General features: G+C 38.7%; 1 pseudogene; it reads right to left on the minus strand.

The window, feature by feature from the left end:
• Positions 1 to 2,406: 2,406 nt before the first annotated feature.
• Positions 2,407 to 3,922, minus strand: LOC145095975 (glucan endo-1,3-beta-D-glucosidase-like; annotated as a pseudogene).
• Positions 3,923 to 22,394: the final 18,472 nt, after the last annotated feature.

Here is a 22,394-nt window from a genome sequence, read left to right on the forward strand (position 1 = left end):
GGGCGTAATCCGGCCTGTCCACTTCTAAATTCCGTAACTTTCGCGTACGAGCTCCGTTTTTCGTGTTCTTTATATCCACGCGTAGGTGAGATTATGCTCTACAACTTTCATTTAGGTTGCGCTAGCTAATTAACACTCGATCTTCAATTCGAGTTTTTTTAGCCCTCTACTACTGTTACGAAACTTTGAAAATTCGTAACTTCTTCATACGAGGTCCAAATTGGGCGATCTTTTCATGCACGCTCACCTTTCAACGAGATCTACGACTTTTGTTTAGATACTTAAGGCTAAAATGCATTTTATTGAGGTTTTACTTTTTACGCCAAAAAAAGTTTCAACGGCGTGTCGTAAATATACGAGTGGTTATAAATTCTTCATTATAACTCAGTTTTGAGCGTTCTTTATGTTTTTGGAAACCTTGGCATGATATCTAATATTTGATGCATCCCAACTTAGATATTTGAACACTTTATTTTCGAGGTTAATTTCGTTGTATTTGACTTTCGAGCATTACAATGCTTTTGGAAAATATAGGATTGTCACAAGAGAGCTTAGGAGAGGATGCCATGTGGCAAAATAGAGGTGTAAAAAATATCATGTGGCACCTTAGAAAGGTTTTTATTAGGAAGAGAGACTAGTTGATAAATGTTAGTTTAATATTTTGGTTAATGTTGATATTTAAGTTAACGTTGATTTTTTAGGGAGGAGGGTATAGTGTATGTAATGGAAGGAGGTTCTCTGAGGGATATTGCGGCTTTCTTTGTGGAGTTTTTGAGCGGACTATAAAACCCGTAGTTGATCCCTCTCTTCCTTTAAATTCTCTCTTTAGTATCTGACTTCTTTTGTTTTCAATTATATTCACAATTAAAAGTATGAATATGATATTATGACTATTCAACCCATGTGACTACTTTTTATTGGTTATATATTTTTGTTAAAATTTCACTTAATTTTAAAGCATGAGTGGTAAACTTCTGTTTTTTTTCCTTTAATTATTTTAGAACTTTTTTGTTTTAAATTAGTAGAAGTTTTTTTTATAGTACAAAATATAATGTTTTATTTTATTTTATATATTTTAATTTAATTAAATAAAAAATATTGACATGATAAGTGGATTGAGTAAGTTGGGAAATATAAAGCTTCCATGTGTTTTAGGTTGGGAAGGATTGAAGAGATAAAATACATAAAAACTAAGGTGGAACCAATATGGCAGTGGGTTAAATAGGTTAGGAGGGAATCACTCCCTCCTCTCTTAGGGCATCTCCAACCCACCCTCAAAACTCCATTTCTTCCCTCATTCTTTTCCAACCCTACCTCATTTTCACCTCCATTTTTGGATATATGAATAGTATTCCCCCATATATGGGGGCATACTATTGAGTCCCTCTCATTTTTATTTTATACATTTTTAGTTTATTTTATCAACTAATTATAATTTAAATGTAATATTTAATATTTATAATATCATGTTATATACCAATTTATATTAATTAATCATACATATAGAGTTTAAGTAGTAGAGGATGTATTTGACAATATATATAAGTTATAAAATGGAATATTCTAGGAATATACTTTTGGGGTAAAAATTGGGGTAGAAAATGGAGTAGGGTTGGAGATAAAACATTATTTACTCCATTTATGGGGGAAAAATAGAGATGGGTTGGAGATGGTCTTAGTAAAAGTTAAGGGTTGTTTGTTTTTCTTTTTTTTTTCTTTTGTGCAGATCTACGCAACCATTTTTTGTCTGCGCCACGCGGACATATGCCCTCGTAGAGTGTTTGTTTTTTGGAAGTGTGCAGATCAAAAACGTCTGCGCGAGATCTTCCTGGCGCAGACATGGACCACTGTCTTCAAAGGTCTTCACACCTCATTTTAACCTAAACAAAAAAAACGTTGCCTATCTTTATTTCCTTTCTCCGCTGACTATCTTTTCGCTGAAAATGCCTTTTTATGTTTATGATATAAAATTAAGTTTGAAAAATTAGTTTATTTCAGTACCTGCAGACGTTAAAAAACAAATAGACTTCTTATAGCAGACTACAGACATTTGGTCTACCTCTTCTGTTGCAGAGGCTTGCAGATATAGTCCGCAAACTGCAAACATTTTGGCTTCAGAAAAACAAACAACACCTTAGTTTAGTAGCTACTTTGGTATTTTTTTAGGTTTGTTAATATTTTCTTTAGTAGTTTGATAACTTATTTTAGTATTTTGGTTTATATATGTTTGTATTTCGGTAATTTGTAGTTTATTTTTAGGGAAAAACATGCAAAAACCCTATATATTATACTCGGATGCTTAAAAAACCCTTATATTATATTTTTTTTTATACAAATTAACCATTTTTATTTCCCAAACCGTCTAACAATTGCAAGTCATCAGGTAACTCTAGGTTAACTGTTCTATCAATTTTCTTTATTTTTATATATTTTATATAATTCTTTTAGTTGGAACTTAGCCCAAAGAAGTCCCACCATTCTCTTCTCCCTTGTGAAATCTGCAGCATAAATTGTGTCGTCTTCTCTTACATGTCACCATGTTTGAGAAGCATCAATCTCCATGGTTGTAAGCAGAGATCCAACTACAACAAGATATGTGTCTCCATAAGCCAGACCCATTAAAGTAGCAGAGTAACACGCATTTACAGCTTCACTTGTGCTATCTTGATTCCTTCCGTCTGCAAATTCAGTTAATCCAGACGCCCATGAGTGTAATCAAAGCATCTCAAACGAAGATACTTTGAATTTCCACCTCTACCCAATGTCATGAAATCTGCCATTAAAGAGTACGCTTGAGCTCTATATTTCTTCCCCAAATTGGGTCTTCTTCGCTAGAACAGCAAATCCATTTAACCGTGGGTCAATTGTATCCTTCAAGTACTACTCGATTTAGGGGTTACATCAAGATAAGAAACTTCTTCGGCTATCAATGCTAACATGGCTGCCCTTGCTACCAATTTACCAAAAAAATATGATGATGTGGTTTCTATAGCAGTTGAATCCAAACCCCCGACATCTTTCACAAGAGCATCAATGATTTGAGGATACGATTCTTATTAAATTCCTTTGATTGGATGCCCGGTTATAGAAAAGGGGTCAGTTTCTAACACCCATGAATCTCCAATAACACACAAGTTCACCATCGATACTCTTGTATTTTGGATCATCGATGAAGATGGAGAGGGTTTGCTAACATTAACAAATCCCCCAAACTTTCTTCTCATTTTTATATTCAACACAAAATGGTTTTGTAAACAAGGCATGGCCAGAAACTAGATAACAAGAATCGATTCGAATTCAGAATCCGGGTTTGGTAATATAGCGATGTGTATTATACCACAAAACTTATCGGATGAAATGGAGGATACATCATGGGTCAAACAGATTGGCATTGACGAATACATAACCCATGTTTAACCATTATTCAGATTAATCTTGTACTTAGTTTTAGAAGAATTGCGAACACAATTAAGAATTGTGTGGATAGTGGAAATGGATAATGCGACACTTTGTAATACCTGGAATGTCAAGAAGAGGCTGCCTCTAACGAGAAAGAATCTCAAATTGGGTTGAATGTCCAAAGTTGTGTTGAGATCATTGAACAAAGATATAGTACGGGTTTGATTCAGATTCGGGTTATTGAAGACCGAAATGGTAAGATCAGCTTTAAAGATTTGATATGTGAAAGCAGTGTTAGAAACAGAGATGTGTAAGAGAGAGGAAGTGAGGAGATAGATGATTTGATAAGATAAGGATGGATGTATTCAGGTTGATCACCATTTTTGAGGACAAAGTTTTGAAAAAATGAGTTTGTAGGGAGAGGGGATGAGAAGAGGTGAGGCAAGAAGAAAGATGAGGGGTTAGGTAGGATGATGGGCAAGGTTTTTGGGAAGGTGAAAGCGTGGATTGAGTGGCGGTTCATGGCAGCACCAGGTGGAAGAGATGAATTAAAATGTCATGTGGTGTGGGTTTTACTAATGTTTTTTCTTCAAGGATTTGATGACCATTCTTACTTCTCTCAACTTTCTTCAATGTCAGAGCGGCCTAAAGCCATGTCAGCTATGTTACCGGTTGATTAGGCTAACCAGTCACAAAACATGAAAACCATCAAACTCAGAAAGAATAATGGTTAATTTGTACAAAAAAAATAATATAAGGGTTTTGTTAAGCATTGGGGTATAATATATAGGGTTTTTGCGTGTTTTTCCCTTATTTTTACCTTATAATGTAGTACATTTTATTTTGCAAAGAGATCAACTTGCGGCTTTACTTAATGACCCTATTTTAAAGATAGACTCCCAAACATCATATTTGGTATTAGACACAAAATGATGGTACCGTGACATCCCCATTTTCATGGCCAGAAAATACCGATTTTTGTTTATGCTTTATAGAAATGAGAGTATCTCTTTTAATACAAAGGTTGCAGAATTTGTTCCCAGTAAAACATGATAAATACGTTTTCAAAGCATTTCTGAAGAAAAGTATTTTTATTCATTTTAAAACATTTGGGATGTCATTGTCAATACAGAAACATAAGCATAAATAGAACTTACATTCATTATCACTAGTGATTTATATCTCCTTAATCTCTCTCTGTAATGTGACTTCATATCAACACTTGTGATATAAATAAATTGGATGGGTCAGGTTGGGAAACCTGGTGAGTACATAGGGTTTTCAACCCACAATAACATAATTATTATGCTTAATCATCAAACAGGTAACCTAATTACCCATCCCCATTATCTTCTTTACTCTTAAGTACCTTCCCTAAGGATTTATCCTAAGGGTCGTCTCTTACATCATATTTACCTTACATCGCATTTCCTTATATGTTTGGAATTGGATTAGCATGAACATTACCACATCAAAAACAAGTTTATAAGTTCAAAAACATCTTAGGGTAATGTTCCTAGTCCAATTCCAGCCAAAAAAGTCGAATTTATCCTGTTTGGGGGTCCAACTCGTCGAGTGCACGAACCAACTCGGCGAGTTGGATGCATTTTGTCTTGGACTCGGTGAGTCCATTCATGGACTCGGCGAGTCTGCTAGGCACACAGCATCAAAACTCGATTTTTTAGCTCCTTTTGCAAGTATAACAAGAAAACAAGCCTAGGCTCTGATACCACTGCTGGGTTATGAGCATTCTAACACTCCTAAGTGTACATAAAACCCTAAATACCTTAGATCTATGTTTTCTCTATTATACATGAAAATATGAACATCCAAGGTATTATCCTAATCTAGCATACAAAACTATCAATATAACAAGATAGAATGCATACCTCTTTGATGTAGAATGTCTTCATGAAGCTTGAGTGCCTAGTGCCCCAAGTGTGACACCTCAAATAGTTCACACAACACCAAATACACTTGGAATAACTTGAGAGAATTCTACACTTCATGAAAATCGGCTAGCCCTCTCTAGAGTGATACTAGTGGCCGATTTTGTCAAGAATAAGATCTTTATATAGTGTTACAATTAGGGTAAACCCTAATTGTCATGACTTTCCATTTCCTTGGATCCATGGGTTCACATACACCATGAAGCATCCATGGACCATCCTATGGGTTTTAGCCAAACTTGATTATCCGTGGAGCATTAGCCCACTATACAAGTATGGATGATTTACACAATCAACCCATATATTTAATTAGTCTTCTTTTGATCAATTAATTAATCCTAGCTTAATTCTTGATCAATACTAATTAAATAATCTTATTATTCTTATTATTAATATACTAGAACTTATAATATATTAATAACCATAAGTGTCTTATTTCTCTCATTATAGTCTATCCAAATGCATGATGCCATGCAACCCAAATGGACCATACCGGGTCGAGTTAAGTCTTACCAATTATAGTTATGGACTTAGACATTAATCCAACAGTCTCCCACTTGGATAAATCTAAAACTATTATTGCGTATAACTTCAGGAACCAACTGGCAATCGTAGCTCTCAAAAGCTTCTGTCGAACTCTGACCTTGTCGATAAACTCTGACCTTTGTCAATGACTTGTCCATTAGATTAGGGATCATATATTCCTCCATTCTAGATATCATATGGACTGAGACATGGATTATAATCATTCTCTCTGTCCATTTGTTGTTTCCCGACTTCCGATTTATGATGACTGATGTGACAACCCGATATTTCGAGTCAATGTAATGTAAAACCGATCAAATTTAGGTCAAAATGTAACCTTCCTAAAATCTTATTCGGATTAAATAAAGTAGTAGGAATCATATCAAGGTTTGCGTACATAAAAAGAACGTCCAAATCTGACTTCGGATGAGGAAGTTATGAATTTTTAGAAGAAAATTCCTTAATCACGTCATTTTAATAAATAAGTAATAAAAATAATTTCGGAATTTGCCAACGGAATCTAAACGAAAGTTGTAGATCATGGTCTCACCTTCGCGTGGATATAAAGAACGTCAAAAACGGAGTTCGTATGAGGGAGATATGAATTTTTGAAGTTTATTTAAAATAAATATGAATTTAATTATATATTCCCGGTATTATCTGAAGGGGAGTCATCGGATAGGACCGAAGTACGCCCTACGTACCTTCGTACGCCTCGCGTACTGAGATCAAGGGTCTCGAATCGTCCACGTCGCACTATCCGAAGAAATCTAACCCGTCCGACCCGTCCGAAGCTCCGAACCGTCCGACCCGCTGTCCCGTCCGACCCGCCATCCCATCCGACCCACGTACCCAGCAACCCGTCCCATCCGAACCGAGGCAGTCGAGGCTTCGGTCATGCATGACGTACGCGTACGCGCTGCGTACGAGCGTACGCCCCGCGTACCGAGGCGGTTCGGCCTTCCTATAAATAGGATGCGAGGCTTTCCGAAAATGTTGTTCATTTCTCTCCTCTCTCTCACAACCTTGCCTCGTTTTCCGTACCCGTTATAACCCGAAGCTCTGGTCTTTTTGCTCAATCCCAAGCGTCGATTTTACTCCCGAGATTCCCGAGAATCCCGAGAAAAATCCGTTTTCCGAGACGAAACTCTGCCCGGTTTTCCATCTCGCTTTCTTCAATCAATCAAGTGAGCTTCATACCCCTTAATCAACCTTTTTAAATATTCTAAATGCTTTTACATGCTTTCAGGGGGGGGGGGGGAATACAAGTTAAATACTTATAGTTATCGTTTCAATCACATGTGATTGCATTAATCACATGTGATTAATAACTAGGGAAACCAGTGATTTTATCACTATTCAAACTGTCTATCAAACTGTTTGACTTCTAAATGTTTTCCAAACCCATTTACTTTTCGAATTTACATTGCAACTGTGATTTAAACAAATGTTCCTTATACTTAAACTGTTTTAATCAAATCTACACCTTCAAATGGTTTTATAGATTGACATCAAGTCAATCTTTCTTTAAAAATAATACTTATGTTTCAAATGCCTTATAAATACTTATTTATGCTTTTATATTATAAATTGCATGCCCATATACGTATAGACGTATAAATAATGTTTAAAGGGCTTAGGAGGGCCATCCACCCTATTTCCTTTTCCTCGATTTGGATGTGGTCTGGTGGGATTATGGGTGACCATCCGAAGGTCGTTTCCATGTTAATTATATATCAAATATACATATATAGACATAAAAGTACTTCCATAATCATACGTACTAAACGCACCGTTAACAAGTTACCATCGGGGTAACACAGAATCATACTATTACAACTGCTAGATCAATGATTCAGTTCATTCATGAGTCTATACTAGGAAGAGAATATATACAACTATACTAGAACAAGAAACATTTCATCACATATGCAAGAATACGATAACAAATGTGATCCACTGTATCGGAGCATGCCTTAAATGTCATGGCCCGAGTTGTAGCCAGAATTCTCTTGGAGGGAGAGCGTTGAGTTTGCGTATAGATCTATACTGGATTGACTATCCTACACCTTGCTGCTAGCTACAGCCGGACCTGCAGGTCTGCGGGTGCCAAACGTCATTCCGTTATTACGACCGTTCTTTATGTCGTTGTTATCAGTCGATAGTATGGTGCAATTATCACATTATACCTTAATATAAATCCGGTTTAAGGTAGTAGTAATTAGTACAACAGTAGTTCTTATTATACAAAACTACAGTACTACAATGATTTACCCATTACATATTTTGGTGATAATCTCACTTAAGCATTAATGTACAAACTATATTTTATCAAATGATAGTTATACTTGGGTAATTACACACTTTTACAACAGACGAGTTTACAAAACATTTAAGCCTCGGTAGAATGTTACTTTTATAGAAAATATAGGATTTTCTGAGAGATTCAAACTTTTGCAAACACTTTTAAACATTTACTTACATTTTTACAAACTTATACATTGAGACAGGTTCAAACGTTTTTGACAACGAACATTGACACTAAAATACTTATGAACTCACTAGCTTAATGCTGATAAACTCTTTCAAAATAACTTGTATTCTCAGGTCATCAGTAGATAGGTACCGATGCCAGCTTTTGAGATGATGGAGCGTACTCAAGACTCATCATTTTATTATTTTGATTTACGTTATATTTTTGGTGTCTAAAACTGTACAGAACACGCAAGTATTAAATTTATATATTTAATGCAATGGATGATGTTGTTTGCCTATTTACATTTACTGTGTTGTGATTACCTTACATGACGTCCTCCGCCCCAGAACGTTTCTGCCGTTCTTGGTTTTGGGGTGTGACAGATTGGTATCAGAGCATTGTTTATAGTGAATTGAGTATATCAACCCATAAAAGATATACTAAACTATAAACGCATTAGGGATTAAACTCTGACCAAGAGTCTATACTTTAAATAATAAAATATTTAACTAAGTATACTAGTCTGCATTCATACTAAAATAAGTGTCACAATGACAAGAAAAAAAGTATTACGATTGTTAAATATCACAAGTGAGCTCGGGGATGTATGGTCAGTCCTGGGAATGGCATAGCCTGATCGACTATGCTGATCCTAGGAGTGATTAGCATATGCCTTAGAATGGTTGTGGTAGGTTAACAAGTCTAAAAACTTACCAACAATACCACAAGAAGATCAATAGAACTTAAACTTAAAATACTATAGGAGTATTTTGTGCTACTAGTTACACGTATACTATATTCTTATACCTCTATTCTCGCGTAGATCTTGATGGCTAGATATCCATCATGACGACCCGTACTTTCCCAATGAAGGCAATGCCGGGTGGATCGATGAAGAGCCCGAAGTTGAGCATCAAATCCCTTTGGATGATCGCCTCGCAAAAGGCTTTTCGGATGGATCCGACTCCGAGCCTGAAGTCAACAACCTGAACCGCTGGAGTGATGATCAGGGTTAACCCTTACCATACTTTGGGGACCGAACCTTTTACAACGTCAACGATGGTGGCTCTACTGACTGAGCTCTGCCTGTCATTATCCGTAGAATAGCTCGTATTGTCGAGCAAGGTGGAGCAGCCGTCGACCGGGTCATAGAGATTGATGCCGACTCAGGTGTCAACACAGTCCGCATCCGCCGTCTTGAAGAAGACATGGAACGGACCCGGAGGACAAATAAAACCCTGCAGTAGCAGTTGGCTGCCTCACGAGCTGAAATATTGGAACTTCGAGCTCGTCAGAGGACTCAGGATCGACACCTTCAAGAGGTGTTTCGTCAAGTATCCGATCGCAGTACTCGCCCGGGACTTTCCCATCGTCGTTGGTTGATGTCTAGTACATATCCGTCTTTTAATTAAAGGATAGCCTTTAACATCTGTGCTCCAAGTAGCACTTGTGTGTAAAATGTTTCTAACTTTCCTTACTCAAAATTTGAAATCTAAGGACTATCAAACTTTTCTATATGGTATGATGTATGACCTACTGTTAGGTCAATTTTCCCTGAACTTATTACATCAGTAATACCAGTATTTTTGAGATCTATCTATCTGGGAAAAATCTATACACTTGTGCTTTCCTACTAATATTTCTTATTATGATTTCAAACACTCTTTCAACTGTTGGACTATGGTTAGTTAGTCCATGTGTCACTCTCACGTTGCTTACAAATTGATTCTTACCATCTTTCTTATCTTTATAAACTTTTAGCTGAAGGATGCCTCCTCGCAAGTCTCCCAGGAATAGGAATAATCCTGCACCTCCACCACCTCCTCCGCCTCCGGTCATCGATACTATAGCCCTGAATGTTGCCGTAGCTGCAGCAGTGGCAACTACCATGGCTCAGTATCACTCTTCTGATGCCAGCAGAGGTGGAACCCCTGTGGAATCTATTCCGATCGAAATCCCTGTGCGCTCAAGGGAGTGCTCTTACAAGGATTTTACAAACTGCAAGCCGAAGCCTTTCTATGGCACCGGCGGAGTCATTGCTCTCTCGCAATGGTTCGAGAAGACTGAATCAGTCTTCGAAATCTGTTCATGCCCTGCTGCGTGCAAAGTGAAATATGCCGCATGCACCTTTGAGGGTAAAGCCCTAACGTGGTGGAACGGCCACGTCAAAGCCCTAACTCTCGTCGTAGCTAATGACATGGGCTGGGAAACAATGAAAGACCTCATGACTGAGGAATACTGCCCGAGGGGCGAGATCCAGAAACTGGAGCAGGAACTCTGGAACCTGTCGATGAAGGGCACCAATGTGGTCGCTTATACTGCCCGATTCAGCGAGCTGGTGGCCCTCTGCCCCAATATGGTTCCCACCGAGGGGAAGAAGATCGAGAGGTACATATGGGGTCTAGTGCCTCCGTATCAGGGGAATGTGCTAGCGTCAAACCCCGCTACCTTCAACAGTGCCAAACGATTGGCACAACAACTCATTGACCATGGAGTCAAAACCCCTGCAACCACAACCACCCTAGCCATCCCGGAACCCTCCAAACCCGCCGATACTAAGCGGAAATTCTGGGATGAAAGGAAGAAGCAGCAGGCTGCCAAAAAGCAGCAATTGGTGGCAATTCATGCCGCAGTAACCCCTACTGCTACTACTACTGCTCCGGTGAGTCGGTATGCTGGAAGTTCGCCCAAGTGCAACAAATGCAGCTACCACCACAACGGCCCCTGCCGTGAATTGCAGTGCTCTAACTGCAACAGGAAAGGACACACCGTCCGATTTTGTAAGTTCCCGGCACAACCTATCAACCAAGTCCCTGGCTCTGGCGCGAGCCCAACCTGCTATGGATGTGGTGAAGCAGGCCACTTTAAGAGGGACTGCCCCAAAGCGAGGAATGTTGGAGGAGCAGGGAGGGTGCTAGCTATTGGCCACGGGGAAGCAGTTGCTGACCCGACAGTGGTGACCGATACGTTCCTCCTCGATAACTCCTATGCATGCATTCTGTTCGATAGTGGAGCGGAGCGAAGCTTCGTAAACCATAAATTTGCTCGCATGCTTAATCAACCACCGCACGCACTCAAAGAACTATTCACAGTAGAAATGGCTAATGGAAAAACTGAAAATACGAGTAGCATATACTTAGGTTGTACCCTAACTCTAGATAACCATTCATTTCCAATCGACCTCATGCCAGTCCCAATAAAAAGTTTCGACGTCATCATTGGCATGGACTGGTTAAGCCTTCATCGTGCCGACATCATGTGCTTCGAGAAAGCAGTCCGTCTAAACCTTCCGTCTAACGAAACTCTTATAGTCTATGGCGACAAACCCGGTGCAAGTCTTCACATCATATCAAGTATTCAAGCACATAAATACCTGCGTAAGGAATACCACACATTCCTTGCTCACATCGTCGACACGAACCTAGAAACGAAAGAACTAAAGAACCTCCCAGTAGTGAGCGACTTCCCTGACATTTTCCCAGAAGAACTACCCGGATTACCTCCGCAACGACAAGTCGAGTTCAGAATCGACTTAGTCCCAGGAGCTACCCCAGTAGCCAAGTCGCCCTACCGTTTAGCACCAGCTGAGATGCAGGAACTCTCTGGTCAACTTAACGAACTGCTCAGCAAGGGCTTTATAAGACCGAGTTTCTCACCTTGGGGAGCACCGGTCTTGTTCGTTAAGAAGAAGGACGGATCCTTCCGTATGTGTATTGACTACAGAGAACTCAACAAACTGACGGTCAAGAATCGTTATCCTCTACCACGCATAGATGATCTATTCGACCAACTGCAAGGGGCGAACTATTTTTTCTAAGATTGATCTGAGATCTGGATATCACCAGTTACGAGTGCTAGAGGAGGATGTGCCGAAGACCGCCTTCCGAACTCGTTAGGGACATTACGAGTTCGTGGTGATGCCATTCGGATTGACCAATGCGCCCGCAGTCTTCATGGATCTGATGAATAGAGTATGCCGACCTTACTTGGATCAGTTCGTCATCGTTTTCATTGACGACATCCTGATCTACTCCCAAAGTAAGAAAGAACATGGCGATCATCTGCGACAAGTTCTAGGGACATTACGAAAGGAGAAACTTTATGCGAAGTTCTCGAAATGTGAATTTTGGATCCGAAGAGTCGAATTCTTAGGACACGTGGTAAGCGAAGAGGGAATCCACGTGGACCCATCCAAAATTAAGGCCATTGAGAACTGGTCAACATCGAAGACGCCTACAGAAATTTGTCAATTTCTAGGTCTCGCTGGCTACTACCGCAGGTTCATTTAGAACTTCTCACGAATAGCGAAGCCTCTTACAACCCTAACCCAGAAAGGCGTGGCCTTTGGCTGGGAAGAGAAACAAGAAAGAGCGTTCCAAACGCTCAAACGAGCCTTGTGCACCGCACCAATACTATCCCTTCCCGAAGGAATAGAAGACTTCGTAGTTTATTGCGATGCATCGAATCAAGGGCTTGGATGTGTTCTGATGCAGCGAGGTAAGGTCATCGCCTACGCCTCGAAACAATTGAAGACACACGAGGTTAACTACACGACCCACGATCTTGAACTAGGAGCAGTGGTGTTTGCTCTGAAGATCTGGAGACATTACTTGTATGGAACGAAGAGCACTATCTTTACCGACCACAAGAGTTTACAACACATTTTCAATCAGAAGGAGCTCAACATGAGACAACGACGGTGGGTCGAGCTACTCAGTGATTACGAATGCGATATTCGTTATCATCCAGGTAAGGCCAACGTAGTAGCAGACGCCCTAAGTCGGAAGGAATATTCTGGTCGCAAGGTCAAGTCGTTGTCAATAACCATCCATTCACACTTGTCTAAGCAAATTCAGGAGCCTCAACGTGAAGCCATGAAGCCTGAAAATGTGACGAATGAATCCCTTAGAGGAATGGACAAGAATTTAGAAGCCAAGGGTGACGGAGCCTTATATTTCATGAACCGAATCTGGACACCGAAACACGGTGGTTTCCGAGACTTGGTCATGACCGAGGCACACAACACTCGGTATTCCGTCCACCCAGGTTCAGATAAGATGTATCTGGATCTTAAGAAGCTATACTGGTGGCCTAATATGAAAGCAGAAATTGCTACCTTCGTAAGTAAATGCCTTACTTGCGCAAAGGTTAAGGTCGAGTACCAGAAGCCCTCTGGTTTATTGCAACAACCAGAGATCCCGGAATGGAAGTGGGAGCGGATCACTATGGATTTCATAACCAAGTTGCCCAAGACGACGGGTGGGCTTGACACCATATGGGTCATCGATGATAGATTGACCAAGTCTGCACACTTCCTGCCTATCAAAGAAACCGACAAGATGGAGAAACTTACGAGAACATACATTAAGGAAATCGTACGGCTACATGGTGTACCTATGTCCATTATCTCCGATAGAGATAGTAGGTTCACCTCAAGATTTTGGCAATCACTACAACATTCCCTAGGAACAAGGCTGGACATGAGCACAGCCTACCATCCTCAGACCGACGGACAGAGTGAGAGGACCATCCAAACTCTGGAAGATATGTTGCGAGCCTGCGTGATTGACTTTGGGAAGGCATGGGATACTCATTTACCCCTTGTCGAGTTTTCCTATAATAACAATTATCACACGAGCATCAAGGCTGCTCCATTTGAAGCTCTCTACGGCCGTAAGTGCAGATCCCCTCTGTGCTGGGCTGAGGTGGGTGATACCCAATTAGCCAGGGGGCAAACTTCCGACAGTACTCTCACCGGTCCGGAGATCATTCGGGAAACAACAGAGAAAATCGTTCAGATCCGTGAACGATTGAAAGCCTCTAGAGACCGACAGAAGAGCTACGCTGATAAACGAAGGAAACCTTTGGAATTTCAGGTGGGAGACCGACTCCTCCTCAAAGTCTCACCCTGGAAGGGCTTGATACGCTTCGGCAAGCGTGGAAAGCTTAATCCAAGGTACATAGGGCCTTTCGAGATTCTTGCAAGAGTCGGCCCCGTAGCTTACAAACTTGAACTACCAGACGCACTTCGTAACGTACATTCTACATTCCACGTATCTAACTTGAAAAAGTGTCTATCCGACGAGACTCTTGTAATCCCACTCGACGAGATCGAAATCAACGAGAGCCTCAACTTCGTGGAAGAACCTGTAGAGATCATGGACCGTGAGGTCAAGCAAACAAAGCAAAGCCGTATCCCTATCGTGAAGGTTCGCTGGAATGCCAAGCGAGGACCGGAATTCACTTGGGAACGTGAGGATCAGATGAAACTGAAATACCCTCACCTTTTTGCTTAGTTATTTGTAATTTCTAACTTGCTTAAAAATTCTAATTTCGGGACGAAATTCCTTCTAACGCGGGGATGATGTGACAACCCGATATTTCGAGTCAATGTAATGTAAAACCGATCAAATTTAGGTCAAAATGTAACCTTCCTAAAATCTTATTCGGATTAAATAAAGTAGTAGGAATCATATCAAGGTTTGCGTACATAAAAAGAACGTCCAAATCTGACTTCGGATGAGGAAGTTATGAATTTTTAGAAGAAAATTCCTTAATCACGTCATTTTAATAAATAAGTAATAAAAATAATTTCGGAATTTGCCAACGGAATCTAAACGAAAGTTGTAGATCATGGTCTCACCTTCGCGTGGATATAAAGAACGTCAAAAACGGAGTTCGTATGAGGGAGATATGAATTTTTGAAGTTTATTTAAAATAAATATGAATTTAATTATATATTCCCGGTATTATCTGAAGGGGAGTCATCGGATAGGACCGAAGTACGCCCTGCGTACCTTCGTACGCCTCGCGTACTGAGATCAAGGGTCTCGAATCGTCCACGTCGCACTATCCGAAGAAATCTAACCCGTCCGACCCGTCCGAAGCTCCGACCCGTCCGACCCGCTGTCCCGTCCGACCCGCCGTCCCATCCGACCCACGTACCCAGCAACCCGTCCCATCCGAACCGAGGCAGTCGAGGCTTCGGTCATGCATGACGTACGCGTACGCGCTGCGTACGAGCGTACACCCCGCGTACCGAGGCGGTTCAGCCTTCCTATAAATAGGATGCGAGGCTTTCCGAAAATGTTGTTCATTTCTCTCCTCTCTCTCACAACCTTGCCTCGTTTTCCGTGCCCGTTATAACCCGAAGCTCTGGTCTTTTTGCTCAAGTCCCAAGGGTCGATTTTACTCCCGAGATTCCCGAGAATCCCGAGAAAAATCTGTTTTCCGAGACGAAACTCTGCCCGGTTTTCCATCTCGCTTTCTTCAATCAATCAAGTGAGCTTCATACCCCTTAATCAACCTTTTTAAATATTCTAAATGCTTTTATATGCTTTCAGGGGGGGGGGGGAATACAAGTTAAATACTTATAGTTATCGTTTCAATCACATGTGATTGCATTAATCACATGTGATTAATAACTAGGGAAACCAGTGATTTTATCACTATTCAAACTGTCTATCAAACTGTTTGACTTCTAAATGTTTTCCAAACCCATTTACTTTTCGAATTTACACTGCAACTGTGATTTAAACAAATGTTCCTTATACTTAAACTGTTTTAATCAAATCTACACCTTCAAATGGTTTTATAGATTGACATCAAGTCAATCTTTCTTTAAAAATAATACTTATGTTTCAAATGCCTTATAAATACTTATTTATGCTTTTATATTATAAATTGCATGCCCATATACGTATAGACGTATAAATAATGTTTAAAGGGCTTAGGAGGGCCATCCACCCTATTTCCTTTTCCTCGATTTGGATGTGGTCTGGTGGGATTATGGGTGACCATCCGAAGGTCGTTTCCATGTTAATTATATATCAAATATACATATATAGACATAAAAGTACTTCCATAATCATACGTACTAAACGCACCGTTAACAAGTTACCATCGAGGTAACACAGAATCATACTATTACAACTGCTAGATCAATGAGTCAGCTCATTCATGAGTCTATACTAGGAAGAGAATATATACAACTATACTAGAACAAGAAACATTTCATCACATATGCAAGAATACGATAACAAATGTGATCCACTGTATCGGAGCATGCCTTAAATGTCATGGCCCGAGTTGTAGCCAGAATTCTCTTGGAGGGAGAGAGTTGAGTTTGCGTATAGATCTATACTGGATTGACTATCCTACACCTTGCTGCTAGCTACAGCCGGACCTGCAGGTCTGCGGGTGCCAAACGTCATTCCGTTATTACGACCGTTCTTTATGTCGTTGTTATCAGTCGATAGTATGGTGCAATTATCACATTATACCTTAATATAAATCCGGTTTAAGGTAGTAGTAATTAGTACAACAGTAGTTCTTATTATACAAAACTACAGTACTACAATGATTTACCCATTACATATTTTGGTGATAATCTCACTTAAGCATTAATGTACAAACTATATTTTATCAAATGATAGTTATACTTGGGTAATTACACACTTTTACAACAGACGAGTTTACAAAACATTTAAGCCTCGGTAGAAGGTTACTTTTATAGAAAATATAGGATTTTCTGAGAGATTCAAACTTTTGCAAACACTTTTAAACATTTACTTACATTTTTACAAACTTATACATTGAGACAGGTTCAAACGTTTTTGACAACGAACATTGACACTAAAATACTTATGAACTCACCAGCTTAATGCTGATAAACTCTTTCAAAATAACTTGTATTCTCAGGTCATCAGTAGACAGGTACCGATGCCAGCTTTTGAGATGATGGAGCGTACTCAAGACTCATCATTTTATTATTTTGATTTACGTTATATTTTTGGTGTCTAAAACTGTACAGAACACGCAAGTATTAAATTTATATATTTAATGCAATGGATGATGTTGTTTGCCTATTTACATTTACTGTGTTTTGATTACCTTACATGACGTCCTTCGCCCCAGAACGTTTCCGTCGTTCTTGGTTTTGGGGTGTGACAGCTGACTAATTGAACAAATCAAATTAGTCCTGGCCCGGCCGAGCACTGCCATTTGTCATCCTCAAATCATCAAGGGGCCCACAGATATCGCTTTTATCCCAAAGGTAAAAGGAATGGATAAACTTCGACTCATATGGCGTGTTCTACTACTTGTTGAATCATACACAAAGACACGTTTTATAGCACCAAGTTACCAAATGCGTTTTCGTGAAATCAATGTACTATCAACTCATAGTAACAACTCATATCTCTAGGTTTGAAGAATATAAGATATTATTGTCTCATGATCACTCGTGATAAAATCCATGAAGTGATTCCAATGAGCGCGGGTTGGATCCAATACTCAGAACTTATGAGCACTCATGAGTGTTGTAGCCCTTTGTCCAACACCTTAGACCTCTACAAGCCAACCCATGACAGTCTTAATTCATATCTACTTCCAACATATGACCGACTGTGGATGGTTTGAATAACTTAGTCATTCCGGAAGAATAACCTAGTTTATTCGGGAAGTCAAAACATGCAAAGTGAAACACAGTAATAATTGAATCCAATATGGTATCAAAACCTGTGAACATAAATAAAACACCTTTTATTTATCACCATATGATTACACATTATTCATTGTATACTGTTTCAGCTATCAACTTTATTCTTGAATTTAAAACAATAGTTGCCCCATGCTCCAAGCATGTACACTATGTTTTCTAAACACTAGTCATGCCATACACCAAGTATGCATACTATGTTTGTTTATGATCTTTACTTTGTGAACTAGATCGATTGAACATAACTTCAATGATTCTGTTTTCACAGTCCCAAATCCTTACTACAAATGCAAGAATTTCAAATTTAGGCCATTTACTGAAATCTGTTAGATTCTAAACTTATATGCATTGAACCTCTTGTAATGATTATGCACAAAGTCAGAAGGACTTGACAACAATCATTACAGAGCATTCCAAAGGAGATCAACTCCTTGGAAACATCCTTCTTGCATTAAGTTTCCTAATCTTAAACAGATTGAAAAATTCTAACTTTGAAACATTTCCAGATTCCATTTTGACTATCACTTCTGAACAAGAGTTGCCTCCTTACAGATTATGTCAATATGGTCCTTCCAGAATTATCACTATACTTCTAACTGTCCTTGAGCAACCAATCTTTGCTAAACCTTAGATTGTCCTCGACAGTTGTTTAATCCATTTAGTCATATCCAGTTCTAAACCTTTTCCCTTCTTAACACCCCAGGCATTTGGAAAATTTTAGAATGGATGAATATAACACATGTAATCGATCCTATATACGAAGCATATGGGAATCGATTCATGATGTCTCACATAAAGACTAAACCAGTCTTCTGCTATAATATGTCTATTTCAATTTGCCAAGTTCTCATAATTCAAATTATGAAATGGGATGCCGTAATCATAATCGAATTTTAGAACGCAAACAATGGACCCATATACATAATTTCCTTATGTTGAGCCATTCCAACATGAAATTCATATATATTTCCTTGACTAAATGATTAAAACCTCACGATCTAAGCTTATAGATTTGAGATGAAGTATAATTTCCTCTCCCTTAATTATAGCAAAACAACTCTTTCCCAATTGAAACTTTTGTTTTCTATAATTAACATTTCTAGCTTGCAATACTTATCATAATTATCATGCTCCCACTAACATGATGATTATTAGCATAATACTTATGCTCCCACTAGCTTTGACATGTACTCAGAAATCAGCTGACTTTCTTACCAAAGTTCAGATTTCTGATACTAGATTGTTTTGATAAGACTTTATCAAAATCATACACCTTCCCTTAGATAGCACACTTGTGTGTCTAAAAAATTATGAAGAGGGATGCCGTAATCATAATGGTTAGACCTTTTTGCCACTTCTCACAAGTCCAGGTTAGTGTGCTGGTAAACCACACACGCTCCACTAACGACTTTGAGAATGCAAATATCACAATTGCTATCTAGCTAAAATCTACTTAGTGAAAGTGTTTCCTCACCATCATTTTCATGAATCGGAGAGAAACCTTATGACACTTAGATTTTTATGGTGTATGTGTTGTTATCCATGTGAATTGTCAAAACCATAGTCAGAAGACAAGGATAATGACAAATCCAAACTCATATGGATTGAACTCAATCTTAACTTCTTGCCACCTGGCAGCTCAAGGGCCTGCCATTGCTTCCAAGTTTTTGTGCAACACATTGAGAACTCTAAGAACTCATATGCAAAGCCAACTTTAACTGGAATGGGCACAGAATATGTCAACACGATAGGTTATAAACCTCAAGTCGTGTGCTAGTGAAGAACTTCAGGTTCTATTCTTGATTTGTTCTTGAGACTTTCAAGACCTTTAAGACTCCCACTGTCCTCTTGACCTATAAGACTCCCTTGTCAAACATCCAAGAGATAGTGTGGATTCTAACACAATTGGCCTAAGTTGGTCTTTGTTTTATCCTAAACATCACAACTTACCAATTTCAACTGTACAAGAGTAGAAAACTTTTACTCTTACATTTGACAAGTGTTTTAAACCTTATTTGAGACATGTCACTCAAGTTACAATCTTGGAGTATGACTCTAAGACTTGTAATGGAACGAAGTATGACTCATCTTCTTGATTTAACCACTTCAACAATTCAAGTTCCTCTTCTTAGTCATAAGAATGCACTAAGATTTTCCTTAGAGAACTAATTTTGATATGGTTTCTTAATCATTAAGATGATCAAAAAACTAATACTAAAGTACTCTCCCATCTTTTCAGATTTGAGAAACTTTTATCCTTCTGCCTAATTTGATTCTTCTTATTCGCTCTGCCATACATTGGAACCTTTTCCAATGTCTTAGAGTTACACTTAAGCATGTAAGTATAATCATATTTAGTGAGCTTTAGTAAACTATGACGAATAGTCTTATCAATCTTTTGTGGTGGACTTAATCAGTGCACAAGAATGTGTACTCGATCCCTTAGTCCTTTACTTGAGTCACACATCCATGTGACCGAGTAATTAGTCTTAATTTTTCCAATACTTAAAAGTTCTCATTCATCATGCTATACAACTTGCATGATTCCAAGTTCCGGTCCAATTGAAACTTGGGTGATGAGAATCTTTCCTTATTTGGTAAATTTAGACATTACCACAAATGAAAGAATCAATTTCATATTTCCACTCTTGCTATTAATGGAATCATATAAGCAACAATTTTTCCTCAAATGCCATTGTAAGGATATTTTAAAATAAATAAAATTAAAATTTTCCTTTTATTTTAAACTTTTCGGAAAACTTATCCTTACAATCCATATGAAAACATGTTGTTATCTATTCCTAAGCAATATCTCATAACTCCTAAGAAGTAGCTCTAGAATCCGATCTTCAAACTACGCGATAGAAATCCATCTATGCGATCAGATTCAGCATATTCTTTCTTTAAGTTCCTTTACTTTTCTTTGATTCTTAAAACATCAACATGTGACCCAGTCACATCCTGTAACAAGAATCTCAGAATAGAAACTTAGCAGAGTTAGATAGTGGACTTTACCTAAAGTAGAGTCAAACTTATTTACTTTAACACCCTTAGGTAAATTGGTAGATTTGCAACCAATGCCCCTTCCTTTGGAAATATAAACATATGGACCCTTTGGTAATGGTACACGGGACTATCACAGACTTAGCTTTTCTCTTTACCATTTGGTCAACCCAGTTGACTATGGCCGATCCCTTTCCACTGGGAAGAGAATGCTTTCCTGGATTTCCTGTGTCACTATTGTCAATGTCCATCAAGTTTTAAGGAAGTTGATCTTAACAAATAGATAAGATCATTAAGGGTCTTGTCATAGTCTGTTTCATAGGTGTCCCAAAGGAACTCACTATGTGACTTAGAAAGTGATTGAACCACCAACTTTCTCAAGACTTTGACACCCAACTCTCCCAGCTTGTCAATATGTGACTACATCTCCAAGTCGTGACCACACCTAGACCTTGCCTTGCCAATTGGGCTTGAGTGACCTTAAACTTTTCAAGAACTTGTGGGTTGGGGAGACTAATTAGAGGAGGTGAATGAAGTATGATTTCCAAGGGACATCATCTTCATTAGGAAAGCTTGTTTCAACAGATTTGGGAAGATCATAAATATCTAAACCAGACATCTTTTGGGAGATATTCAAGATAGTTGATTTAAAGTCCTTAATATGACACCCAATATGAAATATTAAGGCTAGGACCCAACAAACTATTTTATAACTTAGAAGAGGGATGCCGTAATCCAAGCTATAAAATATTTGAAGGTAGGTGAATGACGATTCACCAATTTCCACCAAGATAAACGAAATGTATTATTAGGTTTTAATTGGTTTTGAAACTCCTAGATCTTTTGAGATTCATTGAATTGTTCAATGGCATGTTTCAATCTCGAGTGTGCCCTTCAGGTTTTGTGAGTGGGATGCCGAGGATCACAAAACAAGGTGTGAAGTAACCATGCAAATTACTTGGTACCCTTAAGTGTTTACCCCTCAATCGATGTGCCGGTTAACCACACACGCTCCATCGATACTATGATAAACATTAAGTTACCCTTTGCCTACCTTGTTAAATACGAGTTAGTGTGCCGGTTAACCACACACGCTCCACTAACCGACTTAAACAAAGTGCAAAGTGTAATTTAATGGATTAGCACCTTATTCACATTTTCCTAAGTAACTAAGATTGGGTATTATTAAGAGTTTAGTTACTTAGTATTTATCATTAATACTTTTAATGAAGGGAGAATAATAGTCCTGTCAAACCCGTTCGGCTAACGACCCTCCACCAGTCAAGCAAGCGGTGGGTGAGAGTGGACACCCATTAAGTTGCCATTTTATAGGCAACAACCTTATATCCACCTTATAGACCGGCTTCGTGAATGAGGCGTACTAGCGGTAAGACTGACTTTACTCTTATACATATATATATATATATATATATATATATATATATATATATATATATATATATTATTAACTTATAATATTATAAAGTATAAGAGTTGAATTTTAACTCTTTAAAATTCTAAGGGTTAACTTGGAATTAAAGTA

This window comes from Lactuca serriola, chromosome 3, assembly GCF_051521515.1.
Source record: "Lactuca serriola cultivar US96UC23 chromosome 3, Lser_US96UC23_V15, whole genome shotgun sequence".
Lineage (NCBI taxonomy): Eukaryota > Viridiplantae > Streptophyta > Magnoliopsida > Asterales > Asteraceae > Lactuca > Lactuca serriola.